The 22,787-nt window shown below is 44.0% G+C and overlaps 1 long non-coding RNA gene across 1 annotated transcript in view; it reads right to left on the bottom strand.

Moving 5' to 3' along the window:
- The window catches only part of LOC144767059 (uncharacterized), a 71,146-nt gene extending 55,525 nt beyond the window's left edge, over positions 1–15,621 (bottom strand). Inside the window, exon 1 of the long non-coding RNA XR_013598047.1 lies at positions 15,568–15,621. This is a non-coding gene — a long non-coding RNA (uncharacterized LOC144767059). The remainder of the gene's footprint in view (positions 1–15,567) is intronic.
- Between the last annotated feature and the right edge of the window lie 7,166 nt (positions 15,622–22,787).

Raw genomic sequence — 22,787 nt, 5'->3', positions numbered from 1 at the left:
AGGGTCAGAAATAATTCTATATTTTGGTAGTTGGGCTTGCAAGCGTCACATGAATATCCAGCGAGAGTGCAAATTATAAAATGGAGGCCTGTGATTGGTCACGAGGCCCACTTTTCACATGAGCCATCATGCTCTTGAGGGGATGAGAGGCTCCTGTGGGTCCTGTGAGAGCAAGTGCTATGGTTGGCTGGCAGTTGGAAGTTTAGAAATGAAATGGCAGTCATTACTGATTTCTATGAAAAATTGGAGGTGCCTAGGCCTGGGCGGAGTTTTACTCTGTGAAACTCCGCAAAGTGCTGGAAATAATCTGCCACATGCCACGGAGTTCCGACAGCAGCAGAGTCTGTTAAGACACATTGCTCGTACTGATTCTTTTAGCACTGGAAGTTTGTCCCATGCTATAAAATGAGCATAAACAGAGCTAGGCCTTTTACCAGAGGGCACGCTGCTTTCTACCATTCGAGTAAACATTCTAATCAAGCGGCAGCTTCCTCAATCTGAGCAGCAGATTCCTCTATGCAAGCGGTCGTGACCTGCATTGACTGCCAGCGGTGAGAAATATCGCTGGGAGGAGATCTAGCGCGTGAATTGTTTCTCATGAGTGCTTGCCGACTTAATGCTTGTGAGCTGCTCAAGAGAAAAAACTCAGTTCTGCATCATGTGTGGAGCTTTTCGGAACACCGTGTGGAGCAGGCAATGGGCAAAACTCCGCGAACTCCCCCGGCAGAGCTGTATTCTTCGCCCACCCGTAGAGGTGTTCTAGAAATTAAGCAAAAAAACTATATAAGGGGACAGCAGAAAGGCATGCATGCTGTCCACCTAGATTTAGAGAGGAGGTGTCTAAGGGATAACTGCTGTAAAGAAAATAAATGCATTGTGGGCCATATTATCAAGAACGGCGTTAAAATTATCGCCGCTTTAGCGGCAGGAAACATACCTGCAGCTTCGTTTTTCATCCTGGGCTCCTGAACTGTGGCCGGGCTTGGCTCCGCAATTTCTGACATTCCTGCTCTAAATCCGACCGGCCGGGCTTGGCTCCGCCGGCCGGACCACAACCCCCAGCAGCCTTTGGGGTCAGCGTCGACGGTTGCGACGAGCGCGCCAGGAGGCGCTTAAAGCTCCGACAGGGGGTGAGTCCCCTGTCTTCCTCATACCTGCAGCTTCGTTTTTCATCCTGGGCTCCTGAACTGTGGCCGGGCTTGGCTCCGCAATTTCTGACATTCCTGCTCTAAATCCGACCGGCCGGGCTTGGCTCCGCCGGCCGGACCACAACCCCCAGCAGCCTTTGGGGTCAGCGTCGACGGTTGCGACGAGCGCGCCAGGAGGCGCTTAAAGCTCCGACAGGGGGTGAGTCCCCTGTCTTCCTCATACCTGCAGCTTCGTTTTTCATCCTGGGCTCCTGAACTGTGGCCGGGCTTGGCTCCGCAATTTCTGACATTCCTGCTCTAAATCCGACCGGCCGGGCTTGGCTCCACCGGCCGGACCACAACCCCCAGCAGCCTTTGGGGTCAGCGTCGACGGTTGCGACGAGCGCGCCAGGAGGCGCTTAAAGCTCCGACAGGGGGTGAGTCCCCTGTCTTCCTCATACCTGCAGCTTTGTTTTTCATCCTGGGCTCCTGAACTGTGGCCGGGCTTGGCTCCGCAATTTCTGACATTCCTGCTCTAAATCCGACCGGCCGGGCTTGGCTCCGCCGGCCGGACCACAACCCCCAGCAGCCTTTGGGGTCAGCGTCGACGGTTGCGACGAGCGCGCCAGGAGGTGCTTAACGCTCCGACAGGGGGTGAGTCCCCTGTCTTCCTCATACCTGCAGCTTCGTTTTTCATCCTGGGCTCCTGAACTGTGGCCGGGCTTGGCTCCGCAATTTCTGACATTCCTGCTCTAAATCCGACCGGCCGGGCTTGGCTCCGCCGGCCGGACCACAAGCCCCAGCAGCCTTTGGGGTCAGCGTCGACGGTTGCGACGAGCGCGCCAGGAGGCGTTTAAAGCTCCGACAGAGCCTTCGTCCCGCGAGGACGCGCGCGGGACGCGCCGGACGAAGCCCAGACTAAGGGCGGACAATCTGCGACAGTCAGAGACTGGACTGGGCCAGGTATTCTGCCCGTAACTCAAAAGGTTAGGTGAGACTTTCTCATTGTTAAAGGTCGCCTCTGGACACCCTGTTCCCTAACTGTGTACGATAAGAGGCTAAGTTGCTGGTGGGTTATTGGTATTGGGTCACGTTGGGTTTCAGTGTGCACATAGTTCCTAAACGATTACTGTATTAGTGCGCTATGCCCAGTAGAAAGCTATCTCCGATTAAGAATACAATGGACAACTATCTAGTCCAGGTGGTTGCTAAAATTAATAGTGAGAGGAGATCCTCACTTGGGGTGGGTTCACCTCCTAAATTACCCTCACCTACTGTCCCAGCACCAGACCCAGCCCAATCTCCTGACACAGATATTGGTAATTGCTCTACTGTACTAATTGACCCTGATGGTAACACTACTGTGGACCAAACAAACTGTGTAATGGAAGTTAGTGACAGTGAAGAAGAGATAGAAATACATCTACAAGAAGAAAAGTCCCCTTCTCCAGCGCCTGTACCACGAGTTACTAGAGGAGTTAAAGGGGCTAGGAGGGGCCAACCAAAGCGTGGCGGGCTCCGATCAAGTCGGAAGAAGCCTGCCTCTCCAGTCAGTAACACTGTGGTTGAGGAAGCTGGGTCAATAGATGATGCTTCCATGTCTTTAACCAACGAGCAATTTGAGAAATTGGTGGGTTTGATAGATATAAAGATCAAGGGAATTGTAAAGCCGTTGGTTAGCAGGATTGATAAGCTTACTAACGAGGTTAATCGACTAGGAGGCCTTTTGAGCAAAACTCTGGAAAAATTAGAGAAACTGCCTGAAGAGGTTGTGAACAGGGCTGAATTAAAGATGGTAATCCTTAGATCCGAGGATGGAGGAGGTGTAGGTACGTTGACTAATCATCTTGAGGCACCACAGTTAGTTGAGGTAGAAGGTGGCCATGGGGCTGTACTCCCTCCAGTTGTCCCCCTGGCACAAGGATCTGAGCAAGAATCAGTTGAGCTTATTGTTGAGGCTTCTCCCCTAATCCTTGTTTTGGCTAATGTCCCTAAATTGGCCTCTGATCAGGACGAATCCTCTACATCATTAATGTCCAAGGCCCTACACTGGCTAACTAATAATATGGTGATCACTCCCAGGGGTAGGCAACAGCTAGCAAAGGAATTAGTCACGGCCAGGCGGGTGGAGTGGATTGGAAGCAGTCCAAAAAAATTTAGCGGTGATTGTGTCATCTTGAACCTTTCAGACCCTGAGGTCTTAATTAACATACTGTCCAACCTCCTACCACCACAACGAAGATCCGCCGACATTATTCCACTTACCCTAGACTTCTTCTATTACCGGAGAGGGAAGGGGCCCAATCGGTGCACATTAAGAACTAAATGGAATGTGGTTTCTGTTAAGGGGAGTTGTGCTGTCAAACCCACTGAATGGGGTCTAGACCTTGAGAACAGGTACGCGGCCCTCTCCAATCTGGATGCCTGTGATTGACTCCCTGGGGGTGAAAGCCCTTTGCTACTACCGGAAATAGACCAGAACCTATGTGCCTTGCCTGTCTATGGTAATGTGAATGATGATGATCAATCGATCCTTACAAGTGTTGCAGACCAGATAAACCCAGCAGCCCATACAGCGGATCAGTGCCCGTCAGGGGTGGGAAATTTAATTTCTTGGAATTTGGCTGGGCTGAGCTCTAAATTAGATTGTGGGGTCTGGCTTGGCTTTGTCAATTTATATGATGTCTGTTTATTCCAAGAGACTTGGGCCTGTGAACCTGTTTTTATGCAAGGTTATTTAAATTTCTCTGTACCAGCAATAAAGGGGTCAAAAGGTAGACCAATGGGGGGTCTTACAATCTGGGTTCGACAGACCCTTAAACTTACCATTAAAACTATAGAGACTAGCCATAACGATATCCAGCTGATCAGGGTAACTGGTGCTACAGTGGGGGCACTTGATATATACAACGTATATGTTAGAAGTGCTAAAGGTGGTCGATCTGATGTTATAACTGCCTTGTCCAACTTCCTTGATAAATTTTCCATTGGTAATAAAATTGTGATAGCAGGCGACCTTAACAGGACTTTTGAGCCTTTGGTTAGGTGTGAGTTATCTGTTGGTTCAGAAGAGGACTCCGAATGGGGTATTCCGGTGTTAGATCTGAAGCCAGTAACACGCTGGTCTGAAGACATCATAGATCTAAATGCTATGTGCCTAGAAAAAGGTCTAAGAGCCTTGAATGGCCGGACGGCCTCGGATAAAACCGGCTCTATGACCTTTGATAATGGAAGACACAGAAGTAGGATAGATTATGCTATTTGTAGCCTACTTTTGTGGCCATCTATTTGTGATATGGAGGTTGTCACGAGACCTGAGAGCGATCATAACCCCCTATGCGTAGAGCACAAATGGTGGTCAGGGGGGTCAGATCTAATTTGTTCAAACGCTCTTGTTCCACCTCTGGTCATCCCTGAAAATAACATGCGTAGGCTAAAATGGGCTAGTGTATTATCTAACCAACAGGCTATTGATACCATTAACTATGAAACTGACCAAGCTATATTAGCCATGGATGCAGTTCGCCGGCAGAGCGGTAACCCGTTAAGGAGGTCCCGTTACAAGTAAGAAGCCTTTCATGGTCCCAGGCGTGAGGAATGATCCCACGGCATACTTCGGTCTAATGTTTGCGAGCACTTCGCACAAAAACTTCTGGAGCTTTGACAAGGTCCCTTCACAGACGGTACAGATGTCGACCGTTCTTTGATGCTCTCCCTACCTTCCTGATGAAGACCCCAACATGAGGCTTGAACCAACCCTTTAGCGTAATCAGGGGTCGAAACGTAGAACTACGCCTTTTCTTCACACACCATAGGATCTAAATATGAGATTGATTCTCGCTCTCTATGTGTGATGTATTTTGGGAACCTTTGCTCATCAATTTGACTGTAAAGGTTTTTACAACTGTAACATGATGTTATGAAGATGTCACTACACCTTTACCCTGTCCCTCTCACTTTTCACTTACCCCTCCCTTCTTCACCGAGAGCACTTGATTCTAGAATTGAATGTAATGATTTCACAATTACATTGTAATTTTTACGTTTTACATGATGAATTATTGGCTGCAATTTGATTAAGACTTTGCATGAATAAATGCCAATGAAACTGAATTGAATAGTTTAATTTTGCAAAAATCTTACCTCCATTTAATCACTTCCAAGTTGATGATTGTGTGTTCAATTAAATATTTTGTGTACTATATGTTATTACAACTTTACAACTCAGACCAACCCTATTTGTGTACTGTTTCATGGACCCAGGTCCTGAGTTCTTAAGGGCCTACCCCTTTAATACTCACACTTTGATAATGGAAGACACAGAAGTAGGATAGATTATGCTATTTGTAGCCTACTTTTGTGGCCATCTATTTGTGATATGGAGGTTGTCACGAGACCTGAGAGCGATCATAACCCCCTATGCGTAGAGCACAAATGGTGGTCAGGGGGGTCAGATCTAATTTGTTCAAACGCTCTTGTTCCACCTCTGGTCATCCCTGAAAATAACATGCGTAGGCTAAAATGGGCTAGTGTATTATCTAACCAACAGGCTATTGATACCATTAACTATGAAACTGACCAAGCTATATTAGCCATGGAAACAATTAGTGCTTCCCCCTCTGGTTTGGGTGAGGTGGTTGACATACATGAAACCCTTTTTGCTAAAATCAAAACATTCTTTCTGAAACCAGTAAGGAGTAATGTAGTTGGAGTTAAAAAAGATGCAAAATGGTTCAGTGCAGAATGTAGGGCAGCACGTATATCATTGGGCCAGGCCATTAAAAAGAGGGAGGTTGAAACTATTCGTATAGCCAGAAAGAGCTACAGAAAGAGCTACAAAGCCAGCATTGTGAAAGCGAAAAGAGCGTGGGATGAGGCTCACTGGTGTAAATTGAAGAAAGCCAGCGATAGGAAGGATTCCAAAGCATTTTGGAATATTGTTACGTGGGGCTGCGAAAGAGTTGAGGAATCGCCAAACAATAATGTGCCCCAGGAGGCCTGGGTAAAAATTTTTAGCTCGCAGTATGCTTCTAATATTCAGATTGCTGGTGAGGACAGTTTTACTATGTCTTTTCCACAGGGTAATCTTTTTAATGATAAAGAAATTATGATTGCTATAAAAGCTGTGAATAGAGGACGTGCCCCAGGTTCAGATGGCGTCCCTGCAGACATTTTTTTAAACGATAAGGAGCGGTGGGGTAAATATATCTACCTACTCATTAATTCCATTGCTAAGGGTGCTGAGGTCCCGGTTTCCTGGAGAGGAGCAGTGATCATTCCGGTGTACAAAAAGGGCGATCGAGCTCAGCCGAGCAACTATAGGCCAATAAGCCTGATCGACACCGTACAAAAAATAATCGGACGAGTGGTGGTAAATAGGCTCCTTGATTGGGCAGAAGAAAATAATATTTTATCACCCTTTCAAGCGGGATTTAGAAGGGCAACAAGCACGGTGGACCAAGTCTTTAGATTTCAATTGCTTCAATGGAAGACTGTGGTCCTGGGAGGAGGCAGCCTTTACGCGACATTTGTCGATTTGAGGGCTGCATTCGACCTGGTGCCTCGGGCAAAATTGTGGCAAGTTCTGCATTGTCTGGGCGTCCCTGAGGATCTACTGACTATGGTAATGCGACTGCATGAGTCCACTTTTGCTAAAATACAGTGGGGCGGTTACAATAAGGTCACAGAGGAATTTCCTGTTGAAAGAGGGGTGCGACAGGGATGTTCAATGGCTCCAACCCTGTTTACTTTATACATAAATGGTGTAGTCCCACCTATGTTAGCAGCCCAAGTAGACGCTCCATCCCTTGCAGGTTTAAAAATCCCCATACTAATGTTTGCGGACGATACGTTAATCTTGTCCAAAACTCCTAGTGGTTTACAACATGCCTTGACCATCTTTGAGTCCTTTTGCGGGGACCATGGGTTGGAGGTGAACGCCACTAAAACTAAGCTTATGACCTTTAAGCCTCATTCAAGCTTTAAATCTAAGATTCTAATGAGTGGACGACCCCTTGAGGTGGTCAACTCATTCACATACTTGGGAATTCTTATTGCAGACAATAGTAAGTGGAGTCAGCATATAAATATTGCTACTCTCCGACACAAGCAAATATCGGGTGCAATTAATTTGGAACATATGAAGTCTTTGACCAAACCCGTTAAGCCAGCTGTGCTGGTATATGAAGCTAAGGCTATAGGGTCTGCACTATATGGAGCTGAGATGTGGGGTAATGAAAATTTGAACTCGTTACAAGGGTCGGAGAACAAATTTCTAAGGTTACTTACAGGTACCCCGAAAAGTACCCCACTTCTACCATTAAAATATGAGCTCGGTAGGAAACAAATTAAGGATATAGCCAGATTACGACCAATCTTATATTGGCGTAGACTCTGGACTACCCCTGAGGTCGCGCATTATGCTGAAGGCTTTATTGATGTCATCAAAGCAGACTGCTTCCACAAAATTAGCTGGCTGAAGTCATTAAAGGCTACATTGTTCGAGCTTGGGTTAAGTTCCCTATGGTCTGACCCTCTAGGTGCATTATTTCCCTCTAAAACAGTTCTTAAAAATATATTTTGGGAATACGTTGTGAACAGGAGCCTATGTAATGTAAGCAATGGGTCTATGTCTGAGGGTTTCCTTGAGGTAAAAATGTACCCGGTTTTGGAGTTATACTGGGATGTTATCCCTAAACCGGGTGCTAGGAAGCTCTTATTTCAATTAAGAGCTGGAGCCCTTCCCTTAAGAACATTGACAGCCAAATGGGGCTCTGGGGGGTGTGATATCTGCCCCTCATGTGGAATAGGGAAGGAAACTCTTGGTCATTTTTTGTTTTCCTGCAAAGCATACTGCGCCCCAAGACGGGTATGGTTAGCACCTATGTGTAGGAATCTAGGAACTACTTGTAGTTTGGTTGCATTGCGCATTATCAGCTCAACCCCTCTTTTATGGATAATGATAGCCACAGCAAAATATACTTCTTGGGCTTGGATGATACGGCAGAGACTGCTAGATAATTGACTATTCTCTCTATGTAAAATCTGTTTTTATGAAATTGTTCTCTAATAAGTCTGGTAATTATACAGGGACTGCTAGTTAGTTAACTATTCCCTGTATATAGTTTTTGTTCTTGTGCATTTGATACCATCACAGAGACTGCTAGTCATTTGATTATTCTCTGTTTGTAAAATTGGCTCTTATTACCCTGCTTTTATCATTTTTAGTCTAAATGAGAAACCTGGTATTTTTATAGAGACTGCCAGTTTATTGACTATTCTCTGTCTGTAATCTTTTGTATCACGGAAAATTATATTGCAGCTTTTCTGAATTGTAATTATCTTTTTTAATATATTAACTAAATCCCTTTTCTCTAAAAATATTTTATCATACTGTGAGAATTCTTTTACCTGAACAAATTTTTATGGTTCAAATTGGTGCTTTGGTATTGTTTGTAAATTTAATTCTATCTTAATTCTGTAATAACTGTGTGTGTCATGCTTTTATGAGTAATTACTCGAATAAAGCACTCTTTGAATTGAATTGACTGGTGTATTTAGCTGCATTTAAGAAAGAGCTACAAGTTAAGGTATTTAATAGCATACTTTCTGAAGTTTGTTGAGAAGTGTAAGTAAGTGCACTAATGTTGGTAAAGTTATTCTGCACAATGTTTACTGAGGGATTTTTTTTGTAGAGGTGTAGATTTCTCAATATAGTTTTTGAGAGGTAGACATTAGAATGTAGAGAGATATTAGCAAGTATTGCAGATTGTGTTAAAAATGAAGGGTACAAACTGTATGTACTTGACAGTAAAGGAAACAGTGTTTGTCAAACTATAAAACGAAGATTGTGGAACATGTTAATACCTGCCCTAGTGTTTTTATTAACTTCTCTGTACATATTCGTTAGCCCTATGAGGTGGTTGAGTGGTAATATTGCCAATTCTAGAGGGAAACGTCATGCTCAGTGTCAGCAAAGGTGTTTCAAGGGGAATGTGTTACTTTATAAACTTTTATGAAATCACGTTTGATGGCATGTTATAATTTATTTGTGAAAAAAATGCACTTGTTGAGGGTGTGGAATTATTCAGGACAAAGGAATAACAAGTTAGTGGTACACTAGATATAAATTTGTGATTGTGGATGAAAGATGTAGAAGAAAAATGGAAAACAGAAGTTGTGAACAAGGCAAATACCTTGTCAGAATATTTATGGAGGAGAAACAGAAGTCTTGTTCACTTTCGAAAAACAGGAAATAATAACTCTTTGGAAAGTGAGGTGGAAAAAACTATCAATTAGAGAAGTACTAATGTTTGTATTTCATAGGGGGACATTTGTGATCTTGCACAAGCCTGTACTGTGCAGGTCTACTTGTCTCTGAGGATATAATTACCTGCTTACATAAGCAGCAAAAAAGAGCCTTGTTTAGACAAGATGGAGTATTGTGTTGTTCAGCAACATGTATTTGATCAGGCACAGTGTATTCAGTTTGAAAGGATGTGGAACCACCTGAAAAGTTCTCCGGTTCAGCTGCAAGAGCTAATTCTGTACGAGCTTTGCTTTGAGAACGCTTTTGAAAAAAAAGCTTGGCACAGAGCAGTCAGGCTTAACATAAGAGGCAATGTGTAAAGTATTTGTGCAACACATCAAACAGAAACACAGCAAAAACGCCACAAAAAAAACTCCACGCCAGTTTAGAACAATAAAGAATAACTGTATGAATAAAATTAGACTAACATGACAAAACTACAACCATTAGAAGTCGACATGTGAATTTTTCAAGATGAAATGCTAAAAACGCTTAAAGAGTTAATTGGTCGCCAAAGTCAAGAGTTCAAGCCAACTGCAATGGAGCACAAACCGGATACAGGACCCACGCAGGGCCAGCTGACCAAAAGTACCTTGATCCTAGTTGCAAACAATGAGATGCAGGGTGCAGTCAGGCAATACGTTGGTGATCTCCATGCAGTTGGGGTGTTGCGCTGTATTTCTCCACACAAGTGTGGCGAGGCGTCGGATCTGTGACTGAAGGGCCAGTTCCACAGAGTGGCAGTTCCGAGTGCAATACGCAGGGTTTCTCCAATTCTGTAGAGGCAATGTGTCGATCTTCTCCACGCAGTGGCAGTTATGCACTGGTTCCGAAGCTATGGTACTGGAGGCGATGCAGTGGTTCCCAGTGCCATGCGTTGATCTGGTCCCTACAACAGTGGTGATGCTGTCATATAGATAGGCTTTGCCTTCACACTGTGTTAAGTTAGAATGAGCTTATTAGAAGTTTAGACACCATTTTTCCTTTCTGCTGCTTCTGCACATGGCACATATCGTTATTAAAGCTTTGAGCCTAGTAGAATATTTTGCTTCACACAAGAATAATATGTTTTCCTATTGTATCAGCTTTGCTTGGTAAGCTATGTCTGAACAGTGAGTGCCGAGGCCTTCAAGGTTATTTCAACATAGTGGTTGTTGTGAGGTCTGATCTGCGCACGTTCTAGACATAACACATATGCAGCTGCGGACAATTCTGGCTTTAGGCGCGTTTAATAATGCACTGCACAGAGCATGCACACACACACTTGATAAATATTCGCATGCAGAGAGCTGGTGGAAGATGATGTGATCCCTTTCCACTAAGATCAGAGGTATGGGGCCGCCCTTTTAAATACCAAAGAGACCTTCTTTAGATATAATATAATATACTAGCAAGGGAGGGTAAGACTTAGGTGCCATTTAGCCTTCTTCCCTTTAGCATTGTAACGTGCTTTCTTTCTTTATATTTTATGGACAAGTAACTATGCTGATAACCTTGCTGCTTATAATATGTTTGCTTGTATTAGCTAAGATACTGCCCCTGAGAACACAACATTAGAAATAAACATTTCAAACTTGCACATGTCTTCATTTACTCCTCGTTTTGGATTGGTATGTTAGTATAACGAAAGAGTGTTCATGTGTTCCACGTTACCTGAGGTGTTCTAAGTCCATGTCCTGGGTTGTCTAATCATTGGGGGTATGGAAGAACCAATGAGACACTGATTGCTAGTCTGGTAGGGTATTTTGGATACTGAGGTGAGTTTTGGTACACCCTAATTCACTGAGGTTCTAGGTCTCTATGCACAGTTCTGTGTAGGAGAAGAATCCCTGCGACAATGCTTTGATCCTGATCTCGCAATTGGTGATGCGTTGGTTTAGATTGGCGTAACAGTGTTAATGCGAGGGTTCTGTCAGTTGCAGCACTTTGTACTCACTTCGAAGGGCCCTGGACTGAGTTGACACCACATGACAGAGCAAGACTTGCAGCAACAAAAGTCAAGGTGTTGGTTGTAGATGGAGGAGAAGTTTATGAAATCCCTGAGACTTCAGAAACAGGAGGCAAGTGAATAAGCCCTTGGAAATACTTAGGTTCTGGGATGTAGAGATGTGGGTCCAGTCCCTTTCACTCTGCAAGAGGGCAGCAGGCAGCAGGCCAGCACAACAAAGCTGTCTAGCAGAGTGTCAGTCCCTCCAGCAGCACAGTAGCCCTTCTTCCTGGTAGAAAGTCCTCAGTTCCAGAAGTTTTCCGAGTCAGAGGTCCAGTAGTTATACCCAATTGGGATTTTGAAGTGGGGGAGACTTAAAAAAAGATGTCTTTGACATGCACAAGTCACTGTCTTTCCTGCCCTGGATCCATACTCACTATGGGGGTGGGCCTATCCACCCCTTTGTCTGAGGACAGGACATAGCACTTTTAGGTTTCAGCTCCTTCCTTCCATCCAGCCCAGGATGGCTATTCAGTATATTAATGACCCATCAGTCACACCAGAGACCCCTTTGTGTGTGGCTGCCTAGAGGAAATGTACATATTCAGCTGCCAACCATCCCAGATATGTATTCAGAGATAGGCAGAAGGCTCCAAATGGTTACGGTATGAAAATGCAAATGTTTTAAAAGTGAAATTTTCAGAATTGCAATTTAAAATCCAACTTCACCATAAGATGTGCTTTTAAATTGTGATTTCAGAAACACCACATTTTGAGGTCTGATCACTTCCCAATTGTTAATTAGACTTATAGATTATAATAAGACAATCCCAATGTTATCCCTTGAGACAGACAGGCCTTGCAGTAGTGAAAAATGAATTTAAGAATATTTCACTACCAGGACATGTACAATTCAAAAGTACATGTTCTACTTTTTATATACAATATACCCTGCCCATGGGCTGTCCAGGGCCTACCTTTGCAGTGAACTATATGTAATATAAAGGAAGGTTTGGTTCTGGCAAGTAGGTTAACTTTGCAGCTCGACATGGCAGTTTAAAACTGCAGACAGGCTCTCCCATGGCTGGCCTGAGACATGTTTAAATGACTTCTTAAGTGGGTGGCACAATCTGTGATGCAGACCCACTAGTAGCATTTAATTTACAGGCCCTGGGCACATGTAATGCACTTTACTAGGGACTTATAAGTAAAATTAAATATGCCAATTGTGGATAAGCCAATGTCATAATATTTAAAACATATAGAGCACAGGCACTTTTGCAATGGTTAGCGGTGGTAAAGTGCCCAAATTCCTAGAGACAGCAAAATGAAGTCAGCAAAACAGTAAAAGCACGAGGTCTGAAGGCAAAAAGTAAGGGGAAACCATGCCAAGGATGACAGACTTATTAATGGAGAAGGCAATGATTTGAATATCCAAGTATGGCAAGTTGTCATGCAACAGTGAGATCTTAGTAGAGAGACCACTTATTGTCTACACTGTAGTATAGAGACCTCTCATTCAAGAGAAAGGTTTTAGCACAGATGCCACTGCATCCTCATACTCTACTACACACTGTTATTAGCTGGTGGAGATAGGATTGGGTAGAGGGCAGTTGTTTTTCACATGTTACTATATAGGCTTGCGACTCTGGAAAAAGATTTCAGCAGAGACGTCTGTCCCTATGTATACCCTGATATGCGCCTGTCCCTATGGGGACAGGTAGTGTGTCTCCACATTCAAGTGCCCACACCAATAAACAAAGCCACCGTTCTCAGCAGAGAGAATACTCCATTTCTATACCATCGAATGCACATATATTAACAAAAGGAGAGGTAGGAGTAGAGAGAGCAGTCTCTATCCACAGTCTAGTACACACATGTGTTGGTCCGGGGTGAGGCACGAGCTGACAGAGAAGTCTCTCTCTCCTGCCCTAGTCTCTATGCTTGTCATTCAAGAGAAACTTCTGAGCACACGGGTAATTCGGTCCTCACATCCTAGTAGTACATCTGTCACCCTGGGAAGGGTGTGAGCGGACAGGTAAGGCTCTCCTCACACCCTCTTATTTGCACTGACCATCTATGAGAGAGGTCTTAGCGTAGGAACCAGTTCCTCCGCATATCCTACTACACATGCCCGTCGTGAAGACAAGGGTGTCAACAGAGAGGCCAGTACATCTCCACACTCATCTATCCGTACTCATCCCTATGGGAAGATGTATTAGATCAGATATCTGTGTAGAAGTCAGTCAGTCCTCCACACTGTACTATAAACATCAGTCATTCAAGAAGGGTGTCAGCAGAGAGGCTAGTACCTCCATAAACTGTACTATGCTCACCCATTATCTGTGACAAAGGTCTAAGAGGAGAGGCCAGTCTCTCCACACACTATACTACTCACACCCGTCATCACAGAGAGTTGGCTCAGCGGAGATGCCAGTCTCTCTCCACAGCCTGCTATGCACTCCTGTCAGCCCAGAGAGAGATCGCAGTGGAGAGGGTAGTCTCACTCTTCACCCTGTTATGCACTCCATGATTACAGAGAGAGGACTTAACAGAGACCCAGTCCCTTCACACACCAAAGTATACACAGTTGTCATGTGACAGAGTAATCTCAAAGGAGAGGCCAGACTCCCCCATGCTACTATACAGACCCGTCATCCAAGAGAGGGGTATCAGCAGAGAAGTCAGTCCCTTCACACACCCTACTATTGTCTCTGATCATCTGAGAAAGAAGTCCCAGAACAGAGGTCTGTCCTCTCCACCATATCATGCACACTGGTCAACCCGAGGAGAGGTGTCAGTGGAGAAGCCAGTCACTCTCCACACCCTAATATACACAGTTGTTGCCCTGTGAGAGGTGCCAGTAAAGAGCCCAGTCTTTCCTCAGACCCTACTATGCACTCCTGTCATACAGTGAAAAGGTTTCATAGGAAAGGTTACTTTCTCCTCAGACCCTACTAATGGAGACTGTAAGATGTTGTTGTCTTTAATGAAGGAAAGTGTAAAATGTATCTTCAGAAAAATATATGATCTCTCGAGACTCTTGTGAGATGCACACACCCTATGTATGATGCAGAGATATTATTCATGAAGTATAAGTTAAATGGTTGGGTTTGCGGGCATCTTGCTAAAGTCAGACCAATACATGGGTGGAGGCAGGTGTTTGGGTGCTCCCACTCTCGTGAGACTCTCGGGGTGTTAGTATACAAAAAAAATGGAGTTATAACATGAAAGAATCACATTATGTTTCAATAGGGTGGCTCTGATAAGAGCCTTTGTGGTTATAGTGTGTAATGTTGTTATACATAGAACTGGATGCATTCCTTGATGTCAACAAGTAAGAACCTGTTCCCTTCTGCAGTGAAGTGCACTCCATCTCGTCTATAGGCACCTGGCACATCACATGTTGTTATAATATATAGACCCCATGCCATGGTCACACACAAACATGCATAAATTCTTTTATTAACATGCTTCCAGGACTTGGAATTTTAGAACATAAGTCTTTGGACGACTGCCATGTTTGCCTTTGGCTATAAAAGCAGTGTGAGGAAAGAAAGACCTCAATTGTAAAAAGTTCTCTTTCATTTGGATTTCAAGCACAACCCCTGTGTTTTTGCCATCACAGTGCAATATCATGCGTTTGAGGTCTGGGTGCTTACAATCCAAAATGTTCTCAACCATTGATAACAATTGATGCGACTTAAACCTCTATGACCAATCCAAGATTTTTGTCAATATCACAATTAATTGCATATGCTCTAGGCCAGTGGATGAATCTGTGTCACAAAATCCAGAGGTGAACCATGGTTTAATAGGGAGATGTCAGTCACAAAAGGAGTGCTTATCAGAATGAGTGACCTTCAGATGGAATATGGACTTACAAGAGAAGAGAAAAATGGGAAGGAGGTAAAAATATGAATGTAACTGGTAGATATTTGGTGGTTAGAAAAGTAGGCTAAGTTGTGACCAACTGCTGTTTGTATGGTGCACACTTATTTGTTAAACAGGAGGAGCTTTTCTATTGGGTGACTTTCAAATTGTGCTATGATTCTGAGAGAGTCATTAACAAGTGTGTTATGGTTACATAGGCCTCAGGTAAGAATCACCACCAATTTACATGTTCCTATTTAAAGTTGGCATCTTTCTTAAACATTGCACATGCGCGCACATAGGATAATATTCTCTGCAATGGGTTTACTTACATGTACTCTTCTTTGTAGCCATATTTTCCAAGCCTTGAACATTCTGTACCATGCTTAAGTTCACTGTGCAAAATGATGATGCTTGTTGTTGTCTGCTCAGCGACAGCCCTGCTGGGGTAGAATAAATTATAATGACCTGACTGGGGCTCTGGTATGGTAACACGGTGAGGTTTATCATATAAATAACACCATTCCCTTTATTTCGACAGAGGAGCACTTCACTGTCACTATCGAGGTTGCCCAGTGCTGGAATTACTGTCCAGCTGAATCCTGTTTAACTTCCTGAGAAGGGTGATGGCCTGCTCTACACAAGAATAAGCACCCAGATGAAACATAACCACAGGTAACTGGGAGTTTGATCACCCTAGGGCAGAGGTCTTCAAACTTTTTGATGCCGAGACCCCCTTGTAAAACCTTTTTAGGCGTAAGGACCCCCTTCCGACAAACGTTTCTAGAAACTGGTACTCCTCATCATCAACTTTTGACAACCATAAATGCGCCTGTTAGACCTCATCACATCCCTCCATCATTCATCCACCCACACTTTCACACATCCATCCATCCACCCTTTCATCCTTCCATCCATACATCCATCCTTCATCCATCCACCCTTTCATCCTTCCATCCATACATCCATCCTTTACCCATCCACCCTTCCATCCATCCACCCATCATTCATCCACCCACCTTTTCACACATCCATCCATCATTCATCCATGCAACCTTTTATCCATTCATACATCCATCCACCCTTTCATCCTCCCATCCATACATCCATTCTTCATCCATCCACCCTTTCATCCTCCCATCCATACATCCATCCTTCACCCATGTACCCTTTCATCCTCCCATCCTCCCATCCATCCTTCATCCATCCACCCTTTCATCCATACATCCATCCACCCACCCTTTCATCCATCCATCCACCCATCATTCATCCCCCCACCTTTTCACACATCCATCCATGCATCATTCATCCATGCAACCTTTTATCCATCCATACATTCATCCACCCTTTCATCCATACACCCTTCATCCGTCCACCCTTTCATCCTCCCATCCATACATCTATCCTTCACCAATCTATCCTTCATCCATCCACCCTTTCATCCTTCCATCCATACATCCATCATTCATCCATCCACCCTTTCATCCATCCATTCACCCATCATTCATCCACCCACACTTTCACACATCCATCCATCCACCCTTTCATCCTTCCATCCATACATCCATCCATCCATCCTTCATCCATCCACCCTTTCATTCTTCCATCCATACATCTATCCTTCACCAATCTATCCTTCATCCATTCACCCTTTCATCCTTTCATCCATCCATCCATCATTCATCCATCCACCCTTTCATTCATCCATCCACTCATCATTCATCCACCCACCTTTTCACACATCCAACCATCCTTCAGCCTTACATTCATCCATCCACCCACCTTTTCTGTGCCTCTCTCATGGGGGGGGGGAGAGATCAGTATCTCTCTGCGTCGTCTTCCTTCTTCTTTCCCGCTCATGGGAGGGCATCTCTGTGCCTCCCTGCTGGGGTCGGGGGACGTGTCACGGGACCCACAGCTCCAGGCACGCAACATCCATTGAACTCAAAGGGCTACACTACAGCCTGCTCCCCAGCTCCCTCCAGCTCGTGTATGTGAGCCCGGCTGAAACAGCTTCAGGGACACACACACAGTCACACCCAAGTACTTGACAGGTCTTTAAAAGACCTTTTACTTGTTAATGAGGCGTTGATGTTTTTCACACCTCAGTGTGAATTAGGCGTCCGCCGTGAGCACCCTCGATCAGCCCAATGCCAGGAACTGCACTCTGCAGAATCTGCGACCCCCTTCACAGGACTCCACGACCCCCCTGGGGGTCGCGCCCCACAAATTGAAGACCGCTGCCCTAGGGTATTCTGGTAGATTTGCACCCCTAACCCTACTATGTTAGGATATTTGATTATAATCAATGTAACAGCACAATGGTTAAATTGTTCAACTTCTTTACTATTCTAGTAATGCTGATTACTCTTGATGAGTTTCCTTCTAATAATCATTACAGCACACATATATTACACAAGAATTACATTGCTTCAATAAATGATTGAAATCCTAATTCTAGTATATCATGTCTCCCTTTGGGCATCCATGAGTTACTAATAAAAGAGACTGATCTCTTTCCACAATTCCCTTGGGTAGTCAGAGCTATCATGGTCTGAGGTTGCACATGCCCTCCGGTGCCATGTAGGATTTAGCGGCCCAAAGGGTGCACCGTGAGTTAGCCAGGACTAAGACCAATATATCCTGATGGTGTCCATGGAGTCAGTCTTGCACATTTTTGATGTTTATGATTTCCAAATGCACAGTTTTACTGATACAGTATTAACCATAAGACATGGCATCCAAAGTTCTAGCTTGGGGACTCATTAAATGGGTCTCCTGTGTAGTTTTGCCTATGTGTGCCCAAAAGACCTTACTCACCAATTACTCTAATAAAAGAGAGGGACCCAATAACCCAAAGGAGTAGGGTACCAATGAAGACAAATGTCAAAGAAAATTTCTCCTTTGGGCAAATTTAAACACCACGCATACTAGCATCAATCACAGTATACAGGGATGAACAAAGAGGAATTGTAAAAATAAGCTCATAAAAAAGTATACAATTTATTCCAGTATATATTAAAAACATAATACATTCATATCAAAAATACAGTCTAAATCAAATATATTAATATACAGAATTTAAAATTTAAAAACACACAAATGGGAAACACAATAAGGAAAAATGATTCCTATTGAGGAAAGGAAAATACAATAGTCAAAACAGTCAAAACAGGTTGTTTAAGCTTGAATCTGAACTACAGATTTTCAAATGGATAATCCAGCACAAGTGACTGTGCCACTAAACTGCAGACATGCAATAACACAAATGTTATTACACCATGGGTTCACTATGATGGGTGAGGAGTTACCTTCATGGCAGAGGCCCGCGAAGAGTAGAGAACAGAGGTATTCTATTCATGGATCACATTCCCAGCAGCAAATGCAAACACAGGGAATTCTCACACATATGCCGAAGCACAAGTACCAAACAACAACAGACATGATATGAGGATTCAGATCCCATTAACATAACAGGAACACAGAAATTGGTTCCTTGGTGCCCTTCCACATACAATAGAATATGTCAGACTAGGTCCTCTCAGTAATGAGGGAGTAACATGGCAGTCTTGTTGGTTACACACCTTATCCAGATATAAGAGACCTTACAGCTCCAGAGCTACATGTACTATGCACAGGTATAGTTACATTGAATAAATGACTGATACAATTTGTTATGCGAACCATAATAGCAAACCCAGAAAGGGCTGCTCAAGCTGTTCAAACACAATTGGAGATTCCTGTAATTAGTCTGGTGACTAGTAATGCAATAATAGGTAACGTTTCCTTCAGGTGGGATGAGATTTGTTCTGGATTGCACAAAAAATAAATCAGCTTGGGGCAGCTTTTCCCCGTATGGGACCCCAGGGAAAACATAGAATTCTCACAATGCACCTGCAATTGGGGATGGTTCCCCGATGGAAGACTGCACCACTTTGGGCACAGTCTTTTCTGCATTGTATACCGTAACACATGGTACACCTTAATTATCTGTCTTGTCAGAGGAGCTCAAACAGATTCAAAATGAATATGGGGCAGCCCCTGCCCTGGATTTGGAGATGAAATGAATGAGCAATTTTGCAACAGTATCCTCAATAATATTAAGTAACATATAGGGGGAATCAGCAGCATTGGCAGAACGCAAACTCCTCAAGTAGGTTGCTCCAGTAGACAAGATTATTGCAGGAACCTATTCTTCAATAGATGGAGATCATTTTGAGGCCAGGCCTAATAAACCACAACTAAAGGGTAATTCTGAAAAGGATAACTTGAAACACACACCAGATTCTTGTAATAAAAAAATGTGGGGATAATAAGAAAAACAAAGAAAAGGCTAAACCACGGGATGGATCTCCTCTACAGGAGTCCTCTGATGAGCACTATAACATGTGCAACCGTGATTAACCCTGGGCGTAGTGGGCGTAGTGGGGCTTCGCGGAGCTACGTGAAGTGGGCGAGAAACTACGCCCACCTCCGCACTCCGCGTAGCCCCACTACGCACCGCAGGCCTCCCTCCCGCCCTCCCTAAATACTTTAAATTAAGAGTGGAAAAGAATTAAAAACGCACTTACCTTGCCCGCCGCTGCCCGCCGCTGCCCGCCGCGTCCCCGGGGCTCGCTATCTTCATGGCTGCCATCTTGTGTACTAATGCGCATGCGCGGGCGACCGCGCATGCGCATTTCTCGTGAGAAATGCGCATGCGCGGCCGCTCGCGCATGCGCGTTAGATACACAAGACGGAAGCAATGAAGATAGCGAGCCCCGGGGACGCGGCAGGCAGCGGCGGGCAAGGTAAGTGCCTTTTAATTCTTTTACACTATTAATTTAAAGTATTTAGGGAGGGCGGGAGGGAGGCGGGTGGCGGCCAGCTACGCTCCGTCTGCGGAACGTGCATAGTGCCGGATTCTACGCCTGCTACGCAAAATGCGTAGAAGCCGGCACTACGCACACTCCGTGCACGGAACGTAGCCGCCCGCCCAGGGTTAACCGTGATACAATTAAACAGCTTGATAGGTATCATGATACTGATACAAGCCTTACTCAGTCCTATCAGGAATCATCCAAAAAATGCTCGGAGAGAGGAGGACGATCAGAGCATAGATCAGAGGAATAAGTGAAACCCAAGAAGGGTTCACAACCCTCTTATGACTTCATAATAAAAAAGAAAGAAAGAATTCCAAGGCAAAAGCCTCCATTGAAAAAAAAGAAAGTGGCTGGGATAAAAGTAAAACTTGCCACGAATATTGAGGACTCTGCTTGTGAATGAGGAGTGGGCTTTGACTCTGCTAGACAGCGTGGCAGAAGTCACAATACTTTGCAAGAATCCTATGCATTGTCTGACGGAAGTGGCAACGAGTGACCACATCCAGGTGGAAAAACCGGACCAGAGACAAAGTGTTCCAAATCAATTATATGAACTACAATTCTAGATGGAGGGGGATATTCCATGTGCTATTAATGTTCTCTTTTGGGAGAACTTGTCATTCGGCTATGACATTCACTTGGCTAAAAAGATTGGCTACTTGAGTTTGTTAGAAATGTCCCATTAGGAGAAACAGTAATACTACAAGCTTTTTCTGACTTCATTTCCAAACCAGTAAAACAGACATAAGCCAAGGAGTGGACTCTAGCTCAAGCCCTGGTGTTATACCAAAACCATGTGGGTTGGGATGAAGGATCCCCTTACTACATCATACCCATAAACACTGGCTCGCAAGCACAACCACAATATCCCATTAAACATGAAGCAAAACAACAGGTTATAGAAATACACTCACAACTTGAATATCAGGTAGTAATAGAAAGTTGCACCTCACCAATGAACAATCTTTTGTTTCTAGTAATGAAACCATATGGATGTATGACGTTACGACGCATACTTTTACAACGCCTACCTTGCGTTGTAAAGGCATCTGCGATGTAATATCATGCGTTGTAAAGACATTCGTTGTAAAGGATCCTGCGTTGTGAAAATTGCGTTGTAAATGTAGTTCGTGGTAAAAGTTGCGTTGAAACGGTTGTTTACCAAACCATATCATTCATATCACTTAGTCTTAGACTATAGTCAGTTAAACTGAGCTATACACACATTTGCAGTACAAAACACACATGGCACGGCACTAATGAACAATAGAGTGAGCAAAAAATATAAAACCACATTAAACATCTCAAATGGATTTTTCTGACAAACTAGCACCTTAAAGCAGGTATCTGACATCATTTAGTGCCCTTGGCTCCCAAAAACTGTTTTGTCAATTCCCACAAGGGTATAGGAATATCCCCGAACTGTTCTCAGCCCATGCAACAGAACAGTTACAAGACTTTGTTGGCCAAGCATTGTCATATGTCCATGACATATACTTGGTGGATAATAACATGGCAACACATTTGACCAGAGTAGACCGTATAATTGCAGGGTCTGCCCTTTTGGGCTACAAAGTCGATTTTCAAAAAATCTAAATTTGCCTATCTCAGCGTCCTGTTCTTGGCATACGAATTGTCAAGTGTAGGCAAACGTCTAGTGACACATTTCCTGGAGAAGTGTGTGCTTTTACAATCACCAAACTCATTGAAAAAACTTCAATCAGTATTGGGTTTTCTAAACGTTGGCAGAAAGTCTATACCAGATTATGTATTTATGATTTAATTCATCCAGAATTTTCAAGCACACATTGAACAACACAACACACTGGGCTTTTGCGCTCAGTACAAGCTGACATGCTAGCTTCAAAACCTTTACACACACGTGTTAACACCACAAATTTGGTATTCCGCATAATCACAGGTTACCACATATGTCACATGCAATAAGGCTGCCACTTTACCAATTGCATATAAATTGCACAAATATAGCTGTTTACAACGAAATGTTTTACATTGCGTGGTATTACAACGAATTCCACTTGGGGGCTGGCTGGATTTAGGAATAGTGTAATTTATTATTCCTACTCCAGTTTGCGCAACAGTAGGGAAGGTGTTGGAATTCATTTCCAACACCTCAGCACCCCCTTGTCGAATTCGTTGTATAGACTTTTGATGCAAATGCATCGCGTAGTAACAACACAGTGGTTGTACCGACTGCGTTGTAAGTGTATCACGGTGTAATGACCGCATTGTGAAGGTTGTTTCCAAATTCCACCTATACACAAATGCAGAAATGTGTTTTCAACCAACAGAAAAGATACTGATGGCAGTACAGACGGCTGCAGTGACAGAAAGATCATTGGCTCAGGGAAAGCAAATTCTTGTTGTGACCCTTTAGCCTTAGTGGCTATCACAAAGGCTTGCGTTTCTAACATGAAAGCTTTACATCTAAGATGGATACAGTGGGCCAATTCATTAACAACAATGGATGTAGACTATCTTTGTGACTCTACTTAACAGCCACAAGTACATCTCCAATATGAACATGAATAGTAAGCATGGGCGGATTTTGCGGATCCACGATTCACGGATTTGCGTACTCACGGATCGTGGATCCGCAAAATCCCCGGATTTTGCGGATCGGCGGATTTGGGCCGGGTCTTCCATGCCAGGACCATCGTGCCAGAATG

This window comes from Lissotriton helveticus, chromosome 7 (genome assembly GCF_964261635.1).
Source record: "Lissotriton helveticus chromosome 7, aLisHel1.1, whole genome shotgun sequence".
Classification (NCBI taxonomy): Eukaryota; Metazoa; Chordata; class Amphibia; order Caudata; family Salamandridae; genus Lissotriton; species Lissotriton helveticus.
Note: the sequence above shows the minus strand (reverse complement) of the source record. Positions and strands in the feature narration are given on the sequence as shown.